This window comes from Cydia strobilella, chromosome 18 (genome assembly GCF_947568885.1).
Source record: "Cydia strobilella chromosome 18, ilCydStro3.1, whole genome shotgun sequence".
Taxonomy (NCBI): Eukaryota; Metazoa; Arthropoda; class Insecta; order Lepidoptera; family Tortricidae; genus Cydia; species Cydia strobilella.
The window spans coordinates 14399944-14426137 of record NC_086058.1 but is presented as its reverse complement, the minus strand read 5'-3'; the positions used below and the strand labels follow the sequence as shown (position 1 = coordinate 14426137).

The following is a 26194-nucleotide window of genomic DNA, read 5'->3' as shown; positions in this document are numbered from 1 at the left end:
AAAATGAAGAGGCTCACATGGAACACCTGAAGCAGCTGTTCGGCAAGCTTCGGGACTACGGGATCGTCGTAAACCCTTCCAAATGTATCTTCGGCGTACCGGAAGTAAAGTTCCTTGGTTACCGCATCTCGGCGGAAGGCACTAAACCACTGGCAGTGAAGGTGGAAGCAGTCGAGACATTTCCGGCTCCGAGAACCATCAAAGAGCTAAGAAGGTTCTTGGGAATGATCAATTTCTATCGGCGCTTCATTCCGCAAGCAGCACAATTACAAGCTCCACTGCACAACTTACTGATTGGATCAGCCAAAGGATCACAGCCAGTTGTGCTAAAGGCCGATACGTTAAAAGCTTTTAACGACTGCAAGAAAAGTCTATGTGACGCAGCATTGCTAGCACACCCTGACGGTAAGGCTGTTCTGGCGCTGGTCACAGACGCGTCAGACACGTCGGTTGGCGCGGCGCTACAGCAGAAGCACGGGGACGATTGGCAGCCAATTGCGTTTTATTCGAAGAAGCTGAGCCCCGCCCAACGAAAGTATTCGCCATATGACCGGGAGTTGCTTGCAATATATAACGCAATCAAATATTTCAGGCACATGTTAGAGGCACGAGTTTTTACGGTATACACCGACCACAAGCCTTTGTGCTTCGCCTTCGCGTCACACAAGTCGAACTGCTCACCAAGGCAATTTCGCCATCTTGACCTGATATCTCAGTTTACCACAGATATACGCCACATTTCAGGGAAGGACAACGTGGTAGCTGATACACTGTCAAGGATAGAGGAGCTAGAAAAGCCTGTCGACCTTGTGCAACTTGCGAAAGCTCAAGGCAAGGACTCAGAGCTGAAACGCATTTTAGACGGTGACACGACCCATACCATCAAGCTGAAGAAGATGATGATACCCGGTGCCGCCACCGAGCTATACTGTGATAGTAGCACGTCAACTCTGAGACCTTACGTGACTCCTGAATATCGCCGGCAAGTCTTCAATAGTCTGCACTCGCTTAGTCACCCTGGAATTAGGGCATCAGCGAGGCTCGTAGCAGAACGATTTATCTGGCCTAACATGAACAAAGATTGTCACGACTGGGCTAGAGCGTGCACAGCCTGCCAACGTTCTAAAGTAACGAGGCACGTCCAGGCACCCTTAGGAACGTACCAACTGCCTAAAGCCCGATTCTCGCATGTCCATATAGATATCGTCGGACCTCTGCCGCCATCTCAAGGTTACCGCTACTGTCTTACTGCCATTGATCGCTACACACGCTGGCCAGAAGCCATTCCGATGATGGACATTACAGCTGAAACAGTCGCCAAGGCTCTCCTGTCTGTTTGGATATCCCGATTCGGCTGTCCTGTGGACATCGTCACCGACCGCGGAAGGCAATTTGAATCGGCACTCTTCGCGTACTTGGCAAAAATAGCAGGATTTAAACACAGACGTACAACGGCATATCACCCTGCCTGTAACGGTCTCATTGAACGATTCCACAGGCAGTTAAAAGCAGCCATTGTCTGTCACGCGCAGGAGAACTGGACGGAATCCTTACCACTAGTCTTACTAGGAATAAGAAGTGCGTTCAAAGAAGACCTGCAGACGTCATCCGCAGAGCTCGTCTATGGAGAAACCTTAAGGCTACCTGGCGAGTTCTTTCAACCCAGCGAAGTTACGACAACCGATGTCACCGATTTTACTGCGCGCCTGCGTAATATTACCCAGCAGCTGCACCCTGTGCCTACTTCGAGGCATGGAAGCAAGAGAACTTTCGTTTTTAAAGACCTGAAGTCAGCCACTCACGTCTTCGTAAGAGAAGACGCTGTACGTGGCGCATTAACGCCAGCCTACACTGGGCCACACGCAGTAATAGAACGAGGAGACAAAGTTTGGAAGCTGAAAGTAAATGGAAAAGAGAACACCATATCCATTGACAGATTGAAGCCAGCTTATACGCTCGAAGATAGCACCAACAGCAACGTAAGAGAACCTGAAAAGAAAGATAAGATGAGTACACACCCCCAGAAGACCAAAGAAACAGAAAGTAATAAGCAGAAAACACATACCAGATCTGGCAGACGGGTAAAGTTTCCAGATTATTATCGCCCGTAAGACGGTCTCTGGGAGGGAGTGATGTGGTGTAACCACTATACTTCTATTAAATGCATGTATATATTAATAAATAATATCATAATATTTACTTATATACATAACTAGCATGTAATATTAATACCAAATATTTATAACACTAAACATAAATAATAAAGCTACACATACAATAAATATAAATAAATAAATACGATACATATAAGTATAAATACATAAATAAATATATAAAAACGTTCACTTTCACTAAAGTAACTTACATGCAATATATACATAAATAAACACCTTAAAATCAACATCAATACAAACAAATTATCCTAGCTACTGTGTCGGTCGATCTCCGGCCGCGATGGACGGGCAGCCGTGACGTCACACCAACAAACCGGCTCGACCAGGCGCGCGCCCGCGCCGTCCGAGCCGCATGCCACGCCAGTCGGACACCTAACTTGACGGCGAATGCTTGCCGCTCCGCGCTGCGCTCGCGCTTGCTAACGCTTACGATTTACGCATTGTTTACCTTATATTCCTTCCGCTTGTGCTTGAGACTGTGTACCGCTTAGCAACAATACAGCTGTGAAAGTGATTTAGTTGTTTCATTTGGAGTCAGATCCCGCTACCACAACTACACATTACATAACATTATTACAACATCAGGCGGGCCGTATGCTTGTTTGCCACCGACGTAGTAAAAAAAAAAAAAGATTTCTAGTGCGTTTCTCAAACTTGCAATGAAATAATAATAAAATATGATGATCATGATGATTGTTTCATGTCCTAATGTGATAGGTTATACAGTGCGTGAGGTATTTAAGGGGAATAAAAAAAATGTTCATTTTTGAGCTACGGCGCACCGTTTAGGAGAGATATTTACAATGGGATTAAATGTGCCATTTTCAACCAAAAAGGTACTTATTGTTGCATTATAAAAAGGGATCTTATTGTCGATGGCGCTTACGCCATTATTAACGATGTTCCGATATGAATACAATGCCGCGCGCCATCGACAATAAGGTCCCTTTTCATAGAAAATGCCCCATATAGCTTCAATTCGAAATCAACCTTATCGACAAGCGACAATGTGGTACCTTTTGGTTGAAAACGTCACAAATGTTCTTCCACACCATACGTAAAACATGACGTACAATTTATATACTTGCAAACAAGCATTCAAGTTAGAATTATGTCATTTCAGCATCCTCGGATGCAGTTAACTGCCCTATCCATACTTATATTATAAATGCGAAAGTCTGTCTGTCTGTCTCTCTGTCTGTGTGTTCCCTCTTCACGCTTAAACCGCTGAATCGATTTAGATGAAATTTGGCATAGAGATAGGTTGAGTCCCTGAGAAGGACATAGGATAGTTTTTATCCCGAAAATCATCCCTTAAGAAAGTAAAAAGCGGGGTGGAATTGAGATAATTAATGAAGTGTCTGCTAATTTGTGTGCATAATATGCTCAAATTGAATAATTGCTATAAGACTTTCTCCAGGCGCTATTCTTACTCTAGCTGGGGTTACTTCTGTCTGTCTGTCTGTCTGTCTGTGTGTTCCCTCTTCACGCTTAAACCGCTGAATCGATTTAGATGAAATTTGGCATAGAGATAGGTTGAGTCCCTGAGAAGGACATAGGATAGTTTTTATCCCGAAAATCATCCCTTAAGAAAGTAAAAAGCGGGGTGGAATTGAGATAATTAATGAAGTGTCTGCTAATTTGTGTGCATAATATGCTCAAATTGAATAATTGCTATAAGACTTTCTCCAGGCGCTATTCTTACTCTAGCTGGGGTTACTAAGTCCACGCAGACGAAGTCGCGGGCAAAAGCTAGTTCAATATACGCTAACATTATACCGAATATTCTTAGAACCCGTTCCAACATTTATGACAATGGAACACATAAATGACATCCGGTATGAAGATGAACTCTCGCCAGTATTCGAGACAGTTAATTTTGAAAGGGTTTTGGGATGTTTTTGCTCGACTGGTTAGAAGGAGATTGCTTCAGAATAGTAATGTTAGTTGATCATAATCATACTTAGGGTCCGTTGCACCAAACTGTTTGTCATCGTTAAAGAGTTCGCAAAATTTTACTGTATGGAAAGTTTCATGGTAAACCGCCGCGGTGAGTCGGGTGACGTTGATTAGTCTGTCAAGTGCGGATGGTGCAACTGGCACTTAGAAGGAGATAAGGTATAACCAAAGATAGATATAACTACGTAATAGATGGATACAGTCTAAGGAAAAAACGTGCCTCGAAAATCAAGAAAATTTGATTCTCGTTCAGAGGGCGCTACTAGCTTTGGGCTACAGTCGTATAGATGGCGTTGACGGTTTCCTTTGTTATTTAACAATTTTAACGCATATCAGTGAAAGAACATGGGTCAAAATCATAAAAATAATTAATGCAAATAAAACAAATCATTTATCCATATTTAAATACATTTTATCGTATTTTTATAAATATTTATTTTTAGTTTTAAAGTGTGTCGACAGATGGCAGTGAATTTACTGGGGTTACAAAATTTACTATGACAGTACCGCTCTAGTATAAGTTACTCTATGGTATAACGTATATACATATTGGTAGGAGGCATAGTATGATATAGCTATAAGTATGTTTAATGTGTAGTATTTGAGTTGTCAATCAAATTTTGCATTTTTACCTTTCTCGTTTCTAGCAAAGTAAAAAAACCGGTTTATGTGATCATTCCAATACTTATCAATTTATGTATTGTTTTTTTTTAACAACCTGTCTGGCCTAGTGGGTAGTGAGTAGTGACCCTGCCTGTGAAGCCGATGGTCCTGGGTTCGAATCCCGGTAAGGGCATTTATTTGTGTGATGAACACAGATATTTGTTCCTGAGTCATGGGTGTTTTGTATGTATTTAAGTATTTATATATTATATATAACGTTGCCTGAGTACCCATAACACAAGCCTCCTTGGGCTTAACGTGGGACTTAGTCAATCTGTGTAAGAATGTCCTATAATATTTATTTATCTAATTATTTTTGTTGATGTTGTTGATGCTGTTTTTATAAACTCTACGCTACACCATTTCATTCAAACAAATTGAAGTGAAATACAGACTATCTAGTCTCCTAAACTGACGCCAAACTCATGTTTATACTTCTGTACTCTCTTCTAACCCTCTTACTGCATGAGCATGCACTGAGCAAACCGTCGTATGCAAATTGACTCGACTGGGTACATGCTTTTGTTTGTTACTTAAGCCTCGGGAATGTAAATAGAATGCTAATACTGAGATTTTTGAGGGTTGAATGTATGCTTGAAACTCCATATAAGCGTAGTTTAGTTCTCATTTTAGAAAATAAATCATTTCGTATTTGTAAAGCGGATGCACGGGTGTATATCTTGAACAACGCGGGTCTAAAAACCGAACCTTGTGGTAACCCTTTTGTACATCTATCATTACATTAATTACTGTAATGAATAAACAAACAACTCTCATTGAAAATGTAGTGGTGCATTAGGAATACGTTTATTAATTTTGACAGCTTTCGTCTAAACCCGCTTGTTTCAGTTTTAGTGAAACTCTGCTGTTAAAAAATTGTCAAAAGCTTTTACAGGGTTTCCTAGGTACGTTGAACTTAGTAATTTGGCAAAACAAAAAAGGCCGTAGATTTTATAATCGAGCTATGCGAACAAAGAGCATTTTTTTGCATGCTGTGGAATTGTTAATCACATGGAATACAATATTACAAAAGTAAATTACTTATCCGTAGCTTTATAGTTTTACTTTGTTAGTTTGAATGTAAATAAATTGTTATTAAAATCTGTTAAATTGATTTAGTCACATGCGTAAAGAGTACCGACAGAGCAAATATTTATTATTGTGTGTGTTATACCATATATGTTACCTCTTGGCCAAAAATGCTTTCATATATCTGTCCCTTCTATAGGTCGCACGCATTGGGTCCGTAATAATCACTCAATAGTGTAATATTTCTCAATAATTTGTAGAAATCACACTATAATTATTACATGGTAAGCAATTTCGTGAAAAGTAACCACGCACGATATTTAAACATTTTTACTTATATGTAGTTTTGGACAAATGTCCTGACTACTTTATTCGTGGTTATATCTCTTGTGCCCGGACGAAAGAAGCATAAATCTGGCAAACCGGCCCACTTTGCATAAACCCTCTGTCACGGTCCCATTCGCTTACAAATGCGGTTGATGCAGGCTCAACTTTTATAACCATGTTCTGAATGTGGTAAGCTAATAATACGTTTGGCTTTTGTTTTTGGGGCTAATTCTGTTTGTACCTCTCGTGTGTAATGATGGTCCATATGACAGTTCATTTTATGTGGAGTTGCTGTCATGTTCAATGTTTGTAGACATTTTGTGACAAGTTTAGCACATTCATTTGCGGTCAAGTTATGTTCTATTGTATGGGGAAGACAAACAAATTATAGCCAGCATGAAATGAATGTAGTATGATACCTCTGGGTATGGTGCTTTACTCACACTAGCGTCCCCTCCCCTCCCTCTGATGAAACCCCCCCTTTTAGCGTGAACTAGGTCCCGTTCGTGGTTTTTTTTTTAATTTTTGCGAATATTTTCCATTAAATTTTAAACAAAAAAGGTTATATGCAACTTTTTGGTAAAATTCACCATATTCATGTATTAACTTGTTGAAGTTCAATTTATTTTTTATAACATAGTACTGACAGTTCAACGACAAAATTTTGTCGAAGGAACGGAGATTCATGAAGATGCTGCGCTGGTCCAGGGAGGGGGGGGTTACAAGGCTGGACAAAATAAAAAACACGTACATAAGAGGCACCTTTAAAGTCGGGAACATCCGAAACAAAATGCGCGAAAGCAGATTGCGATGGTTTGGACATGTTCAAGGTCCGAAGGTTGGGGTCACAAGGGACCTACTGACGCAAGGCTTGACGCCAAAAATGGCGCCAGGAGTAGATGTGCCAACCCCGAGTTAATGGGATGAGGCAAGGATAGATGATGAGGAATTATCCTTAATAAGACAAAAGGAATAGTACATTATGATACAAGCGTGCTAAGTTGGTCATTACACACGAGGCGATATTGTGCGCGCGAGCTGTAAGCGAGCGCGCAATAAGAAAGCCGATGTGTGTAATGACCAATGCACACGCGTTTCATACGACGTTTTTCAACACACTTGCGAGAAAAAAAAGAAACTCATATTAATCAAATTTTAATAGTTAAAACAGTTAGTATTGTGTGTTGCATCTGTCATACTGCCGGCCGCCCCTCGCCCCGGCCGCGGGTGGCGCGGCGGGAGGGCCGGCCGGCCGCGCACCGCGCAGGCGCGAGGAGCGCGCCGGTGCCCGCCAGTCTGACCAGAAGGCTCCCTTTCCATGCATATTATTAGCAATCAGTTACCTTCTTAACTCAGTCGGATAATATAATGAAAAAGCACGAGTGGAATAATACACTGAAAGAGCACGCGTGTTTAATATAAGGGGGATGGGGGGGGGGAAGCATATAAGGGGGAGTTTCAAAGTGGCTCCCATAACCCACAAAATTTCTGAGGCTAGACTAAGATGGTACGGTCACGTAATGAGAAGACCAGACGATCATGTGGTTAGAAAGTGCCTTTCCATCGCTACAAAAAAGAGGGGAATGGGAAGGCCTCAAACAACTTGGATGACGAATGTTCGAAAGGACATGAAGGTGTTAGGACTCCACGACCAAGACACCCAAGACAGAAATAAATGGCGTCGCATGATTGGGAAAGCCGACCCCGCGTAACGGGAAAAAGGCGAGGCAGAAGAAGAAGCACGCGTGTTTAATATCCAGGATTATGAGCCAAAAATCGGTGGAATAAAAACGTCGTTTTGAGAAAGTGTGTTAAAAATATATTTTTTAATACAGTTGCTCAAAAAGCGCTACTTTTCGTGGCTGTTTAGCGTACGGAAAGTTGGTTTTCGCGAACTAGTGCTTTTTACTTTTCCATTTTTTTTTAATTTTTACTTGTTCCAATTCATGACTACTTATTGATGAGTGTTAATATTAGTTTCCTTTAAACGTCGTAATCAACATAAAAACCTACTGTTAATGTAAGAATATGAAAAATATGCATATTTCATATTTTATTACTTACCTCTTCATAACACGTTTATTTTTTAATGTTAAAAACCGTTCTTAATAAGTTGTCTGAATGGAATGGAACGCCTGTCAAACAAGAGGCGTATTTTCTTACTGCAAGAATGTTTTAAGTTTCCAAAGGCAACATTCGATATTGTTTTTATAAATATATGATACACAAATAATCGTAAATAACGATATTTAGGTAATAATAGTACAATGTTTTAATATTTACAATTGTTTCTGTGTTAAAGAACATGCATTTGAAAAAAAAACTTGCATTGAAGTGGGTTCAATAATAATAACAAAATTTATTCTAGTCAAATAAAAGCTAGAAAAACACCTCTTCATAATGTCAGTGTCAATGATGTCACAGAATTAATAATATAAATGCTTCGAATTCTATTCCTTACTTGTTGCTTTTCTTATTTTTTCGCAACTGTATTAAAAAACGTCGTTCGATACACGTGCGGAAATGTCATTCTTCACTCGTCCCGAGTCTTGCCACGAGCCGTAGATATCTCGGTACTAGTGAAGTAATGACATACTTTCCGCACTAGCAAATGTACTATTCCATCATCATTTCGACTGTGAAATAATTCAATTTGGTTCAACTTTCAAATTTTTGGTTTGGTTTGGTTTAGTTCTCGGGTCCGAGGTGTAGGGTTGGAGTCGGCGTAGTTTTTATAGCGTATCTTTACTTGAAAATTTACTTGAAAATATTTGTATTGTATAACTAGCCTTATGAACCGATTTTGCATTATAATACAACCAGCCTTAAAGTTTATAGTCTATGATGGTTCATTATTTTTAGTATGTGGGTATTTTTGCACTTCGTAGTTTTTCCTCAGTCACCCTTTAACCACGAACGCTGTAAAGGGTTCGAAACGTCGGGATGTATTATAAATTCAATATACGCGATATAATCCGTTTTCATAGTTTTATTTCATGAGTAACTATCGCGGTAACCGAAGACAATATTTGGTTCAAATTTGCTTAATTTTGGTCACCTACTATCCTATTAACACTTTCAGTGCCAAGCCAAGCATCCAATTTCCAATACAAAATGAACCCACGCAGCGGGTTGTTGACAGTGAATGTGTTGTTAGTGAAGGGATAAAGACTGTAACTTTCACTAACTTTTACTGCCAGGTTGAATGTGGTAGCCATTCTTTTACTGCTGTAATTTAGGTCATGTGTAAAATGTGTTCTTTTTTTTTGTTACAGATTTCTGGAACTTCTTTACCGGAAGAGTTTGTAAGTGACATTTTGTGTATTTAATAGATCAGAAATTATTCTTGTTCCATATTTTCAGATCTGCTCTCTTCATTACTATTATGATTTAGCCTTGCCCTAACTTTACAAATTCGTTACTTTAAGAAATCATTAATTTATTTCAAACATTAAATTAAATTTTAATTACAAATAAACCTAATAAATGACCGCTTAACTTAAGAGCTTAAGGGCCAATTCCACCATTCACTAACCCGGGGTTAACCGGTTAAACCTAGAGTTATCAAAGTTACCTGTATAATTTGACACTGGGTTAACGGTTTAAGCGGTTAACCCCGAGTTAGTGGGATGGCGCAAGTGGCGCTAAGACAGACTAAATACATGAAATGAAAAAAGGTCAAATACCACCTGGAGTAAGGCAACAACGACCCTAAGTCTATTCTGCCCTTAAATCTCATAAAACATCCCTGTTACAAAATTAAGAACTGTAAACAAATATTTTACCATCCTACGTTGAAGAATATATCAAGAAAGCCCCCTATTTCCAACCTGCGCGAGCCGAGCGACTTTCAACCATAAATACTAGTACCAAAGAAAGATATAACTCCGTAATAGATAGATACAGTCTAAGGAAAAAACGTGCCTCGAAAATCAAGAAAATTTGATTCTCGTTGAGAGGGCGCTACTAGTTTTGGCCTACAGTCGAATAGATGGCGTTGACGGTTTCGTTTGTTATTTAACAATTTTAACGCATATCAGTGAAAGAACATGGGTCAAAATCATAAAAATAATTAATGCAAATAAAAAAAATCATTTATCTATATTTAAATACATTCTATCGTATTTTTATAAATCTTCATTTTTAGTTTTAAAGTGTGTCGACAGATGGCAGTGAATTTACTGGGGTTACAAAATTTACTATGACAGTACCGCTCTAGTATAAGTTACTCTATGCTAGTACCGATGTCACAACTTGTAAAGTGCTTTTTCCCGTGAAATGTAATAATCTCGGGAGTTTTATAGAAGCACTTGTATAAGAATAAGGGCATTTAGAATGTTATGATTCCAGTTTGTTTATATACTTTGAGCGTATCTACTTTAGGTTGAGTTATATGAAAAGTGAAGGTAAAATAAGGTCACTAAACTATGTAGTTGTATAAAAATGTTAGCATATATATGTCTTTTATAATACTGAATAAAGATATTTTGTAATGTTGTCTTCGGTTACCGCGATAGTTACTCATGAAATAAAACTATGAAAACGGATTATATCGCGTATATTGAATTTATAATACATCCCGACGTTTCGAACTCTTGAGTGGTCAACGGGTGACACGAACCCGTTGACCACGAACGCTGTAAAGAGTTCGAAACGTCGGGATGTATTATAAATTCAATATACGCGATATAATCCGTTTTCATAGTTTTATTTCAAAAGATATTTTGTATAAAATAAAAAAAACAATCATCTTTACTTTATACTTGAGTTCTATCAAGAACGTTTTCAGTATTTTTATTTAATTTGAAATCCTATTGGGAAAACTTTCCTTCAAAGGTTTTATGAACCGAAAGGATGGAAATCGTTTAACAATTAAGATGCAAATTGTTGGATTCAAGCTATTTTTAGGCGACTTTCAAAAAAGAAAGGTTTTCTCAATTTATTCGTTTGCATTTTTATCCAACGTCCCTATCTATATATGTCTTATCTACAAATCGAATGAGAAATTGGTTATCTTGGATTAACTTCTACACCAATTAAACATGTATGTTGTCATTTTTTTCATTTTCGTCAGATTTCGATAAAATTTGGTAAATAGACCGTAATTTACCGTATTTCCTACAAAATAATAATTTAAATTGTAATTTTTGTTATTTACTCGTAATGCATGTTAATTATAAGATGTAATGTTTTGAAAAGGTGTCCCACCGAGTTTGTTGCCGGTCCCATACCCGGTCCCGGTTTGGGATACCCTCCTCCAATTGAGGGGGGATTTAATTTTTTTCGGGGCAGAGGTGTAGGGTTAGAGCCGGCGTAGCTTTATTTGACGTTTATAAGCGCATTGTAATATACCTACTTTCGACATAGTCACGTAATGTGCTAATTATCGCACTAGTGCGGTAAAGTAGCACCATCTGTACATGTACTGTAATTATATTTTCACCACACCACCTAGTAAAGGCTCTCTTTATTCTTCTAATTTTTTTATCTCTTCATTAGATTTTAATCTCAGGTACCGTTGAAACATTAGGTAAACCTCCCTTTCAATGCTCGAAATAGAATGTCCAGAAAATGGACATTGTGTTCATAATAGGACAATTTAAAAGAAACCTTTTTCGGCTTTTTCTCATCACTTACTCGTACTTTTTACGACGTCGGTAAATAACGGCCAACATAAAAGAGGTTTTAGCTAATTACATTTTATCGAGAGATAATTTGTAGAAATAATCTTATTACGTTATAACAAAGACCTATATATAACTCCGTATAAGATGAATAAAGTCTAAGGAAAAAACGTACCTCGGAAATCAAGAAAATTTGATTCGCTCACAGTTGGCGCTACCACCAATACCATAACAACCTGTGGTCTATTCTCGTTTACGTTGACGGTTTCGTAACAATTTTAACACATATCAATGAAAGAACTTGGGTCAAAATCATATAAAAATAATAAATACAAACCTGACCAGACCTGTAACGATTGTTATTAATAAACTTTCAATTACATTTTTTCAATTTTCAAATTTTTATTTTTAGTTTTAATCGTGTGTCGATGGATGGCAGTAAATTTACTGTGACTACAAAATTTGCTATGACAGTACCCCTCTATCCTATATATATATATACTCTTTTGTTATAATTAATACTTTTGTAATGGATTGGCTTTGGTAAAAACGAGCAAAGTAAAGGAGCATGCAGGGGCCGTGTCGTACCAGGATACTAAGGGGCCGGCTTCGGATCGACCAAGGTGGAGACAACTTCATCACGCTGCACCTACAAGAGCCCACAGCTCCAAAATTGAATGATGATGGCTTTGGTATCTGTTTCTATAGCAGTGACGCTTTCCAGATAGATTCTCATTCATTGACTCACCTGTTGCTATTTCTATTGCACGCGCAAAAAAAAAAGTATATAAAAAATATAATATATATTTTTTTATAGCCTATATTGTGTCCCACTGCTAGGCAAATGCCTCCCCTGTCTTCCGCCACTCGTCACGGCTTTGAGCATGCTCCCGCCAGTCGCCACATAAAGAATCCAGGTCGTCTCGCCATCTCCTTTTTGGCCTGCCTCTGCCTCGGGTGATCTGTGGTGCCCATTCGGTCGCTATTTTGGCCCATCTGTCCGTGTGCATCCTACAGGTGTCCCGCCCAATCCCACTTGAGCTTGGCGGCCTTGACACCCACATCCGCGATACCAGTTTTGGATACCAAAAAATAAATAAATATAAATAAATAAATATAAATATTTTATATTGCTGTATCGCCCATTATGCCGGCTGTCAATGTCACACAAAGAGGACACAACAAATTACTTCCAATCGTAATAATATTAATGTGATCAAGTACACTTTTAATTAAAGCTGGCCTGTAAAAGATTAAAATTCTCATTGGAATTGTTAGCAAATCCGTAGACAAATGGCAAGTGGGGAGACTGTCTAATTTCTAAAGCAATTTGTCCTTTGATTAAAATTTATTGTTCTGTAAGTCGACTTTCGATTTTTTCGGATGCGTTTCTTTAGTTTGATGGCGTAGTACTAAATCTTATCTTATCTTATCTTATACCTTTAAACGAGCAATTCTTGTTTTAAATATATTAATAACGGGTCACTCACGTGTTTTAAGTCGAAAGCGCTCGACCTGTTTCACTCCGTACCGAGGAGCGTCATCAGGAGCTTGCGTCGACGGTGACGGACCGGCGCAGACTGCGGGCCGCAACCCTCCTCCTCCTCCTTATCCTTATCCTTATTAATATATTTAATATGTCTGTGTCTCACGGAAGTTTTGTTATTAAAATTCTTGTTTTCTTGTAATTGTTGTGTTTCGGGAATCTCGGAAACAGCTCTAAAGATTTCGATGAAATTTGATATATGGGGGTTTTCGGGGGCGAAAAATCGATCTAGCTCTTCTTATCTTTGGGAAAAGATCTATCTTTGTCCCTAGCCATTGAACAAAAGCCGTAATGTACATATATGCATTAGGGTATTTAGAACCACATTTACAAACGGGTCTATCGCGAATTTATTTTGTTACCTTTATTTACCGACGTTTCGACACAGGTTTCACTGGTCGTGGTCGCGGCTAACTGACGTCCCAGCAAAATGTCAAAACAGAGATTTATGTGACTACCCCACGAAAAGTGCATTTAAAGTTTGAGGTAAACATCACATTTTCAAACCACCCACTACACATAAATACCCCACAACCCTGTCAAACACATAAACCTGTGTCGAAACGTCGGTAAATAAAGGTAACAAAATAAATTCGCGACAGACCCGTTTGTAAATGTGATTTAATATGTGTTCAAACCGCGAAAAGTTTAAAATGTTATATTTAGAACCAGTGTACAAAGTATCATAACAACCGGTGTAGCGGTTACGAAGAAATTAACAAATTACAATTTTGTACTATGGAGTAGCCTGTATGTGTTAGTAGCCCCTGAGGTTACATCCTCATAGAATAACTATGAAACCTTCTTCAACCTTTTTATTTATTTTATGATACTAATAAGATTCTGACCATGGAGACTATATAAAGGAGCCAAATCTCTATGTATGAAAAGTGTCCATCAAAAAACAGTAATTAGGCGGCGCCACCATACACCGAAATACTACCAAAAACAACCTACGTAATTTGGTCGGGTTATTTGTTGGTTCATGTTATACTCATGTCCCAGAGCCTAACTAGCGCCACCGGAGAGATTAGGAACTATTATTTAAAGCTGAAAGCGGTCACTTTTGCAACAATTCTGCCATAAGAGACCATCCATAATTCTGACTTATAACAAATGTCATCATTGCCGAACATTTACGATCAAATTGTCAAAAACACTGCCAATGATTAATAGAGTATAGTTATGTTTCTTTTTGTTGTCGATTATTAGAAATAACTTTTGTTTGAATTTTTGTTCTAATTAAAAAGATATTAACGTTAGAGCATTCCTGAGAAGTAATCCTACGTGGGATTTCAGGGTTTGTCCAATGTCTTAAGGTCACCCTGTATACTTAAATGACGAGAAGTTATGATTTCACGTCTATTATACTTAGGTATTTTTGTCAACAGATGCCTATTTATGAATCGGAAATCACAAGAAAGAAATTCAATTTTCGACGCCATTCTAATAATTTATCGGTCGTAAAATTGTTTACGATCCGGCGGGAGATTGATTTCAACATTGGGAAAATGGTGGCTCAAATTCGGAGCCAGTTCACTGTCTGACATCTTATAGTGTGTAAATTTAATTATCATCATCATCATCATCATCTCAGTCGAAAGACGTCCACAGCTGACAAAGGCCTCCCACAAGGATCTCCATATCGAACGGTCATTGCTGCCCTCAACCAACGGTTTCCCGCGACTTTAGCCAGATCGTCGGTTCATCTACAAAATACAAAAAAAAACCGGCAAAGTGCGAGTCGGACTCGCGCACCGAGGGTTCCGTATTTTAGTATTTGTTGTTATAGCGGCAACAGAAATACATCTGTGAAAATTTCAACTGTCTAGCTATCACGGTTCATGAGATACAGCCTGGTGACAGACAGACAGACGGACAGACGGAGTCTTAGTAATAGGGTCCCGTTTTTACCCTTTGGGTACGGAACCCTAAAAATAAAAAATACAAATGAATTTATTTCATTACTTTTTACAGATGTTCTTAGTTATATTATAAGTCGGGCTGGTATTGGAAGTTTTTTTTTTAATCTTTATTAAAGGGCTTTTTCAAGTGAACGAATATGTCGCCCCTAGGTATTTGGAAGTTGTCATCTAGTCTGGGGCCTTCCCACGCTGCGTCTTCCGGTACGTTGTCGCCACTCGAGAAATGTGGCCGGCCCACTGCCACTTCAGTCTGGCAATACGGGCGAATATTTAAACGGTGGTTAGCATAGGACCTAAGAAGAACAGTCTGGCAAAAAAGAGTAGAACTTAAAAAATGGCAACACTGTAGTGTCGTCCCGTTTTTCTTACATTGAATTGAAAGGGACGACACTACAGTGTTGCCAATTTTTAATTTCTACTCTTTTTTGCCAGACTGTACATTGATATAAATTTTGCTTAGAAATGCAATGAAAAATATTAACCATACAAAATAATGCGGCCCGCAATGTAAAGCAGTACACAAGTTACGAGATAAGAAGATTTTTAAAGTAACTGTCAAAGCTTGCTGGCAGTTACTATAAAAAGCTTATATCTCGTAATGTTTGCAGTACATTGCTGCTAGGTAAATTTTCAAAAATTAATTACGCGTCCAGTCCGACGGCCTTAGAAGAAAACAAAAGATATGGCGTGCCGCGCGGTACTTGTGACGGAAGATATGGCCGTCGTGCGGATTTTTTAGTTTTTTTTTAGAGAAATGTCGAAATCACGTATATGGACGTGAACGGTTTCCTAAATTTGACGTACGTACATATGGATAACGCCATAAGTCAATACCGTAAAATTATCTTAAGTAAGTAAAAAATCAAAGGCTCGTATCAACCCAATAATAATAATAAAATTAAAAAAAACTGTAATAGATGTCAATAAAATAATAAAAATATATAATTAATAAAATAAAATAATAAATATTTAACAAAATGATTTGATTTGTTCCCAAACTTGTTAAAAGTAAAAAAGTCAACCTAAATCGTATTTAATATAAAAGCGTAAGTCATTGCCGTGAGAAAAAACACTTTTTAATGCTATATACCAAAAATGTAAGCTTTAAAACTTTTTTATGGAGACAAAAATCCCCTTTATCGTCCACATTAGTGTGACAAAGGAGTGAAATGTATGTGGCGGCGGAATCACTTGGCGTCAAGGTACTTAAGAAAATATACTTTATTTCCGTAGTGACAACGTTCAAATTCGCTTAGCGCTTCCTAAAAGTGTTCGATAAAAATATGTAAATATTTGGGTGCGTAAAAGCATTATACGAATGAATGTATCTGCGCCACAGAGTGAGGAAAACGGCCTACTTACTTAATCTGACGTTAAAAAGAATTATTTTAGGCTGCTTTTTCACCAAAGATTATCTGCTTTAGAAATACGTACAAAGCTTCGTTACAGTTTATAATGTTCCAATAAAAAAGTCAGAATTGCGTTCCGAGGGTTCCGTGCTTACATACATCACACAATTTCTAACGATGTTTTTTTCTTAAGTCCGACTCACGCTTAACTGTAGAGTTCTAATAGGTTTGCCTATCAGCAATTTTGAGTATTTTTTTTTTCAAAGTTTTATACCCATTAGTTTTGGAGATAAGGGGGGAAATAGTTTTTTCTCAAAAATGGACGGCAAAGTCGACGTTGCCGGTTAAAAAGTAGGTCGCGAAGTGCGTAGTTTATGGTCAGTCAAAAATTAAAAAGTTAAAAACATTGCAGTCTCGATTTCGGGACTGCAATGTTGCATACAAATTCCATTATTTGTCGAGTTCCAAACTTTTTAAAAGTTGAAGTGGCCATATAAATGAAGGCATAGGTCCATTAAACAGCCAAACAGATGATCAGTACTTATTATTATAATGTTGGTACCGCGACTATTTAGGTGTCTCAAATAGGTTGGCGTATTTTCAGCAGAAAAATACACTTCTATTTTTAATTAAAAAAAATAAAACGGCGGCAAAGCAAATCTTTTACTTTTTTCTGTGAAAATATATACATAAAAACGTTGCTTCTGTAAAATATTTCTATTATATTTGTATTTATTGCGCCATTTTTGAGAAAAGCACTATATATGACTCGGCTGGAAGGCTACTTGCTGGCTTCGGATTCAATTAAACGGACTCCCAAGGTCGTCCGTTTAAAACGAATCCTCAGCCAGCAAGTAGCTACTTCCGAGCCTCGACAATAATTTACTATTTTTACGTATATTCTTAAATTTACATGTCAGTCATTGGGCCACAGACTTACATAAACGTGTACCAAATTTCAACTTCATTAGTATAGTAGTTTCTGAGCAAATAGGCAGTGACGGGCAGACAGACAAACGCACGAGTGATCCTATAAGGGTTCCGTTTTCTCCTTTGAGATACGGAACCCAAAAAAAAAATTACGTTCCGAAACAAACAAAACAAAAAAATCCACTTGACTCCCATTCGATTGGATCAAATCTTTAAATTACAATTCAAAAATCGCAGCTAATACGTTACATTGAGAACCCATTACTTCGTATCTCGAAGAACAGGTTTTTAAAGGGTCGACATCTCGCATTAATATCCCTGGTATTGCAGGCGTCCATAAGCTACGGTGACTGCTTACCAACAGGCAGGCCGTATGCTTGTTTGCCAGCGACGTGGTATAAAAATGTAATTATTCAGATAAACGTTACTTTAGCCTTTGTATTAAGGCCCGGTAAGTTCGTGATCTTCTCTCACTCTCACTGAGCGTAAGCGTGAGCGAGATGGAAGTGCGTGTCCGGGAGCGCGGATATCATGCTTTTTAATTTTAAAATTTTGTACATTAAAAAAAGTTAAAAAGTAATCAATACGTTCCTTCAAACGTGATATTGCCGATTTTTAGAAGCAATTTTTATATTTTTAGCTTTTGTGCATAATTTGCTACACATTTTAAAAGTGCATTTTAGACCTATGTTCGTGATTTTTTTTTTATCGAGCTAAAGTCAAAAAACTCAGGATTTGAATCGATACAGTCCCTCGATAAAGGCCTCAAGATTACTAGTTGAATTTATGGCGGCCGTATTGTGATCCTAAAAAGCGCTATGACTTATTAAAAACTCCGTTCTCTGAACCTAAGTACTGCACCTTAAATAATGTTGATGTTTTCTCCCGTGATTCATCTGTTTTAATACATGCTACACTTCCTACATTTCTCATGTACAATGCGTGACCGTATGAATCGGAAATGTGGTGCATGTTTGCCAACCCTCTTTCGCTTTTACTTCGTAAGGGTGATTTTCTGATTTAGAATTATAGGTCGGTATTTATCATTGGGAAATATGCGGTACTTTATACAACAATTTGTAATAAAAAGTCATGAACAGTTTCTACAGTTGTTAACATGATTTTGAGAAGCTTGTTAGCTAAATAGTATCTAAAATTCGGCTAAGCTAACTAAATAGATTTTGAAGTGTAAAGGTACTGTTCGGATTCAGACTGCATCAGAAGTACTGCTGCAGTATTGCAGCAATGCTGCCGCAAATGTCAAAATTCCGGGCAGCACCAACGATTATGACCTTTGCGGCAGTAATGCAGTCTTTAATATAAATTTCGCGAACTTTTTCACATTTCCTGCAATAAAACAGTCGAATGCAGCAGTATTTCAGCGCGGCATTGAGGATGACTCACGTTAGCCCGGGCCGTGACCGGGCCGGAGCTTCCGGCGCTTACTTTTCTATGACAAGACAGGTGATCACGTGATGTTTTCCATAGAAAACGAAGCGCCGGAAGCTCCGGCCCGGTCACGGCCCGGGCTAACGTGAGTCATCCTTTACTGCCGATTGATCACTTAAGGACATGGTTAGGTTATTTTGACTTTTTTATGATGTGACCAACCGATCATTTCATTGCCACATCATGCAATGATCAATTCGACATCTCTACAAAGTATGTGGAGATAGATCGGTCCAACTGTCAACACTGATAATCCTAAAAATTGTTTTCTTACAATAGTTGCTTTGGCACGTGCCGAAGACAGAGCTGACCGCTTTGCATAAAAGAAACAAAGGATTTTCAGGGTTCCGTACCCAAAGGGTAAAAACGGGACCCTATTACTAAGACTCCACTGTCTGTCTGTCTTTCCGTCTGTCACCAGGCTGTATCTCATGAACCGTGCTAGCTAGACAGTTGACATTTTCACAGCCGATGTATTTCTGTTGCCAATACTAAAAACAGAATAAAGTAAATATTTGAGTGGGGCTCCCATACAACAAACGTGATTTTTTTGCCGTTTTTTGCGTAATGGTATAAAACCCTTCAGCCGCGAGTCCGACTCGCACTTGGCCGGTTTTTTTTAACAGCTTAAGGTTTAAGCCAAAAAAATCCCTCAGAAAATTTCAACTTTAAAGGGGCCCACTGACTATCAGTCCGCCAGACGATATCGGCCTGTCAGTTGTTCGGAACTGTCAAATTTTTGTTCTAACTGATAGGCCGATATCGTCCGGCGGACTGATAGTCAGTGGGCCCCTGCATTTATACTATTACTAGGCACGGCAGGAATAATGGTAGTGTCTAGTGCGCATAACACAGCAACTACCATGCCGAAATTACCAGCCTCATGAGACCAAACTAAAAACACGTGATATTATCTTCCACAGAACTTGCCGACCCTCGTCATAAGCTCATAACTTGCTATCGCATACCCCTGTTGGTTAACTATTTCCTGCCTAGCTACGCCATATTTAAGAACGGAGGCTGATTCTAATTTAACTATTTGTTATAGATCTTGATACGGTCTTGACACGCAGATCTTTGAATACCATTCGGATTTAGACTACACAATTGCAATGAGTGACGTTCGCCGCCGGATTACTGCTGCGATGATGACCTTCATTCCGTTAGTAATTTGTGGTATTTTCTATAAAAAGGGACCTTATTGTAGATGGCGCTTACGCCATTATAAACGATGCTCCGATATAAATACAATGCCGCGCGACGCTGTGCGGCGTAAGCGCCATCGACAATAAGGTCCCTTTTCATAGAAAATGCCCCATTTTATCAAGAAAATTGACAGATACAGCGACGGCAACAACGATGCCGCAACAGTATTGTAGCTGCACTTAATATCCGAACGTCACCTTTATTAAAACACGGTGTACGGGGTTCTAAAATTCTTCCTGAATTTCAGTGACGGACAAAAAACTGTCTATTTGACTTAAAGTTTTGTCAAATTGGTTAACAAGAATACTCCAAATGATGAATCCTGTACAATTGAGGACATTGGGGGTGATGGTGAACCATCTTAAGAGGCCGGTGTCGATTTTAGTCGCAAAAATGTAAAATTGATAGATTTAGTCCGTGAAATTTTACACCTTTTGTTACCTAATTGAAATAACAAGTACTGGTTTCTATTAGCACGTCTTCCTATCTTACCTTTTATCAGGTCAGTTTTTTGAAAACAGACTCACTAAATTAGTAATGTTTGCTTTTCTGATGGACGTTTAGGTAAACGCGCGTAAAGCACTGATTTTGTCGCTCTTATTTGTAAATTTCGTAAAGTTTGGACTGCTAAACATGGTAATTTTATATTACACATATCGTGTACTTGACGTTTATCAGACTACATTTTTATTATTATGACTTTGTAGTAGTGTAAATGAAAGTTAGACGAAATCAATTTTCTCCAGAAATTACTTCAAAACAAGTGACAATTTCTCTGAAAATCGACTTAATTTCAACGTAATATTGATACCTAAACAATCTACAATATATGCTGAAACTATTCTTATACATCAATTTGTATAATTTACCACCATGATTTTTTGATGAATTTTTAAAAACTGCCCCTTCTCTTCATGCATTACCGGTGACGCACGCTCGCGACCTCATTATTAAAAGGCAAGATGAGAAGACGTGCTAATAGAAATCAATACTTGTTATTTAGATATTACGTAACAAAACGTGTATAATTTCAACGACTAAATCTATCAATTTTACATTTTTGCTCCAAAATCGACTACGGCCTCAGGGCAGAAACCGTTTAAACGTCTTGCAGGCGGTCAGGCGATATTATAAGTGATGGCCAATAGCATGGCACTTAAAAATGTGGTTGTTAAAAAAAGGCTGGCTCAAGTAAAGTTTTCGGCATTTGCAAACTAAGGCAAGAATCGGTTAATGATATCTTATTTAAAAATACCTAATGAAAACACAATATTTGATTGTAATACTATTTGAAAGTCCTGTGGTGTAGTGTTTTCAAATGATTTTAATAAAAATATTATTTTAAAAAAGGAAATTTAATAAGTAAGTATAAATAAGAAAGCTTAGAAACTCGATCATAAATTTAAATGACATTTAGCTACATTTTCAAAAAGGTAATCGATGTAAGGAAAAGACCCACAACAAGATGGTCCGACGATCCGGTTAAGGTCGCGGGGAGCCGCAAGCGCAAGACCGGTGGTTGTGGAGATCCCTGGGGGAGGCCTATGTCGATGTAAGTAATCCTTCTTGGAAATAATAATTATTTTTAATCATCATCATCATCATCTCAGCCGAAAGACGTCCACTGCTGGACAAAGGCCTTATTTCTAATACAATAATCCTTCTTTAATACAATAAATCTCTGCTACAATCAGTGTTAAAATATTCAAATTCCAACAATAAGATCCGAAAAGTCAAGAGACGTCACTCACAAACACAAGACAACGTAATGCTGGCATAGCAAATCTAAAATAGGATTAACATGCAAAGTGGATTGCCTCGGAAAATGGGGCCGTGTTTGTCTCAGGGCGAGCTCACGAAAGCAACCATACATTATGTCGAAACTGGGGGAGTTTGAGATCAGTATTATGCCTATTTACGAGAATTCAATTAGCTTTTGGCAGTGAAGGTTGGATAAATATTTGTTCAACATACTGGACATAACCTTTGACCTTTTAATCGCCTTAGTGTGATATATAAGACATATCCAGGTCGTAAATACGTGGAACCAACCGCTAGCGACTACTATGGTAAAAGGACGCGCAAGTATATCACGCCGCGAATATTGAACAATTTATCAATAGAAGACGAATGTGCTAGTAAAAATATCTTTAAATCAAAAATTAAGAAGTTGCTATTGGGTACAACGCATGACTAAATAGGTAAATATTGTATATATACAGCTTACACTGTGTTAATGTGATATAAAAGTATGTATTAACCTTAGTAATATAAGTTAATTATTAGAATTAGATTAAGGGAACTAACGTTGAAAATGAGTGCATCATTTCGCCGTTGAACGCAAGTTTGGCGAACCTTTTATAAGTTTAAAATGTACCATACTTTTTTGAAAAAAAAAAAAAAAGATAATTTCGGCGTAGTCTGAACTTCGTACCGGCGGCAACACGAGCATGCTAGATGGAAAATTCTAAGCGATTTAATCTTTAGGTAAATCTTTTTTTGCATTTTTTTCCTAAGCATTTTACGTCAACAATGTGACAGTTACGTAGGAAGTGGCGCCCTAAATAATTTTCTACAATTTCTTGTCGGACTATTAGGTACTGGGTAATATTCAGTGTTTTTGTAAGATAGCAATCTAAAATTTCTGTATTATTCAGAAAGAGTTGACTGCTATTTAAAAACGCATCCGGAATTCAAGCATTTTGCAATGTCTATTGCTGCTGTAAAAAACTGTAGGAAAAAAGTTAAACAATATTTGTAAGTTTCTACTGAATTCATCGATTGCGAGTTTGACTCAAATTTAGTCAGTTTTATTTCATTATTTAAAATGGTTATCACAGAAATAAATATACCATAGAAGACGCAAATGCATCTACTTCGCGTGTCCGAACCCCGACGAAGCGTCGAGGTTGACCGTCGCTCTTTACAGTCCACGCGCGTCAGTTGTTGCAGCCGGACGTCCGTGAAAACTTAAAAAATGCTTCGTTAAAGGCAAGAACAAATTTTCTATCACAGATAAGTAATTTTAAAATTATATTATGCGTAAATTTTGTATGAAAAAGTCGGCACGCTTGGTTTCAATACAAATCGTGGTATTTGCGTCATCTAGCGTATATATTAAATCTGTGTTTATCATTAACACACATTTTGGCAATAATTGTAAATAATGCTTCATTATTCATGTCCAAACAACCATCAAGGATAGTAACGACCTTTCTTCTGCCAACTTTTCATTTATGGTTCTCTGAAATTGAAATATATAGGTATTAAAATATACACTGACAAGATTTTATTTGATGCTCGCCATATTGTGGATTTTCAGTGGTAATAATTAAATTTATTTTAGTGGCAAGGAGTCTTTGACAACACACGTTGAAAATGACACCGATGTAATGAAGGGGAATAATTTAGCAAATATATAAACTATTTATTCAAATGCATTTAAAATATTATTAAAGATACACGAAACAATATTTTGTATACAATAAAACATTTACATCAATAAAAGGACGAAGGATTGTGTATTAGCATTCTATGTTTTGAAATTAGTCGTTGACATGACCGGTACCAAAGATAGATATAACTCCGTAATAGATGGATACAGTCAAAGGAAAAAACGTGCCTCGAAAACCAAGAAAATTTTATTCTCGATCAGATGGTGCCACTACCTTTGGCCTACTCTCGAATAGATGGCGTTGACGGTTACCTATTTGTTATTTAACAATTTCAACAAGAACATGGGTCAAAATCATATAAAAATAAATACAAATTAAAAAAATCATTTATGCATATATAAATATATTTTTGATATTTTTATTTTTAGTTTTAATCGTGTGTGTTCACATGGCAGTGAATTTACTGTGACTACAAAATGTACTATGACTGTACCCCTCTATCATATTATATCCTCTTTGCCGGTACTAACATTTTATTTTGGCGTAACTATCTCAGAGCCAAATAGAGTCTTGTCAGCCTAAATAGGTAATAGTTACTTATTGTCATTTTATTACTTAGAGGATATAACCAAACGGAGACGCCTTGTCTGTAATTTTCTGTGCAAAACAGTCTGCCGATTTTTGTGGGAGAGGGGCACGTCAAATGTATACGTAACGTAAAAATAGCCATGTCAGATAAACGTCAGTCCATATACCACCATTACAGGAATGCCTGTTAATGGCTACTCCATTTGATTATATCCTCTAAGTTTTATTATGTCAATGGACATTTTTTTATTATAGGACATTCTTACACACATTGACTAAGTCCCACGGTAAGCCCAAGGAGGCTTGTGTTATGGGTACTCAGACAACGATATATATAATATATAAATACTTAAATACATAGAAAACACCCATGACAGGAACAAAATAAATATCTGTTCTCATCAGACAAATAAATGCCCTTACCGGGATTCGAACCCAGGACCATCGGCTTCACAGGCAGGGTCACTACCCACTAGGCCAGACCGGTCGTCAACTCTACTCTCTCGGTCCTACTAAAATGGACGGAAGGACGGGTTTGTGGTCGGTCGGTACTATATAATACTACTTCTGATCAACTCTCAACGAACTTCGGTCCCGAGGCACAACACCCGCCTGGAGAGAGTACTGTCTGTTGACCCTCTCTCTGTGCACAGTATCACTGTAAAGTTTACCTTCACTTGTCATCACTTCGTTGTCTTACTGGTTACTAAAATTAACGCAATCAGTTTGTTTTCTTACTGTTTGTATATCTATGTCGCTTCCCTCGGAGAACCTTTGGCGAATTGATATAAATTTACATAGCCGCTTATCTTGTTACACAATTTGCCTCCGCCTTTGTCTTCGTCGCACGGATCAAGCGGTTGAAAGCAAGTCTTCGAAACTTTTAAAAATAAACTTATAAATAAAGTCTTTTGCTTCCTCGCGTTATCCCGGCATTTTGCCACGGCTCATGGGAGCCTGGAGTCCGCTTGACAACTAATCCCAAGAATTGACGCAGGCTCTAGTTTTTACTAAAGCGACTGCCATCTAACTATCCAACCCAGAGGGGAACAGGCCTTATTGGGATTGGGATTTTTGGGGTGCGATTTTCCGGTTGAAAGTCGCACGCTCTTACCGCTAGGCCACCAGCGCTTGTAAACTTTTAAATAAAGTAAGTAAGTAAAGTAAGTAACAGATTTAAAATGTGTATTTATTAAGGTAAAAGAGAGTTCTGATTTCAACAGCAATGCGGCAGCGATATAAAAGCTGTTCATCGAGGAAATTTACGGTTATATCGTCCATTTTGTGCTGCTGCAACGCTGCAGATGCAAATTCAAACTTACAGTTTGACATCAAAATGATATCTAATGGTGTGATTTTGATGATCTGAACGCAACATTTATCCTCCTCAATACTCTACTTTTTTCGTCCAAGATTAAAAAAAATTAAAATATGCCTATGTAGCGTATTATTTATTTATTTATTTTATTTTATTATTTAAGGAGTACCAACAGCTACAAAATCATTATGCTTATTTATATATTATGTTGAAAAACTAGTAGGTATTCTGCCAAAACTCACCACTATGCTAAGATCATATGGATCAAACGATTAAAGGACAAATCAAGGAAGGAAATTTTTGCCAACTTTCACATATTATTAGTATTACTCAGGAAAGTTTGGGCAGACAAAGAAAAACTTTAGGAAAACATCTTCTAGTGGTTTCATTCGTCTTCCTGTCAAAAGTCACGATAATATATTACGATTTGTTTTCTTGTACTTCTTAAATTAATTTGTGTCTATCCACGTGCATAATTTTCCGTTGATTTTTGACATCTCAGCAATACAAAATACAATGTAACTTACAGTACTGAGGCAACACGTAGAACGTTCGCGGTAGGCCCCCTGGAGGTCAACTCGAACGTACGATATCAAAATGTTGCCATGTAGATATCATTTCGCTCGTACTTGTCCGTACATGTATTGGCGCGAGCTAGACGCACGGCCGACTGACATCATTTAGATATTATTTTGTTTTTTTTTTTAAATTA

The 26194-nt window shown here is 37.8% G+C and overlaps 1 protein-coding gene across 2 annotated transcripts in view; it reads left to right on the top strand.

Moving 5' to 3' along the window:
• The window catches only part of LOC134749604 (zwei Ig domain protein zig-8-like), a 243156-nt gene that overhangs the window by 78040 nt on the left and 138922 nt on the right, over positions 1–26194 (top strand). For both annotated transcript variants that reach the window (XM_063684623.1, XM_063684620.1), the window contains exon 3: positions 9428–9457. The gene's annotated coding sequence lies outside the window, so the exon portion shown is untranslated. The remainder of the gene's footprint in view (positions 1–9427; positions 9458–26194) is intronic.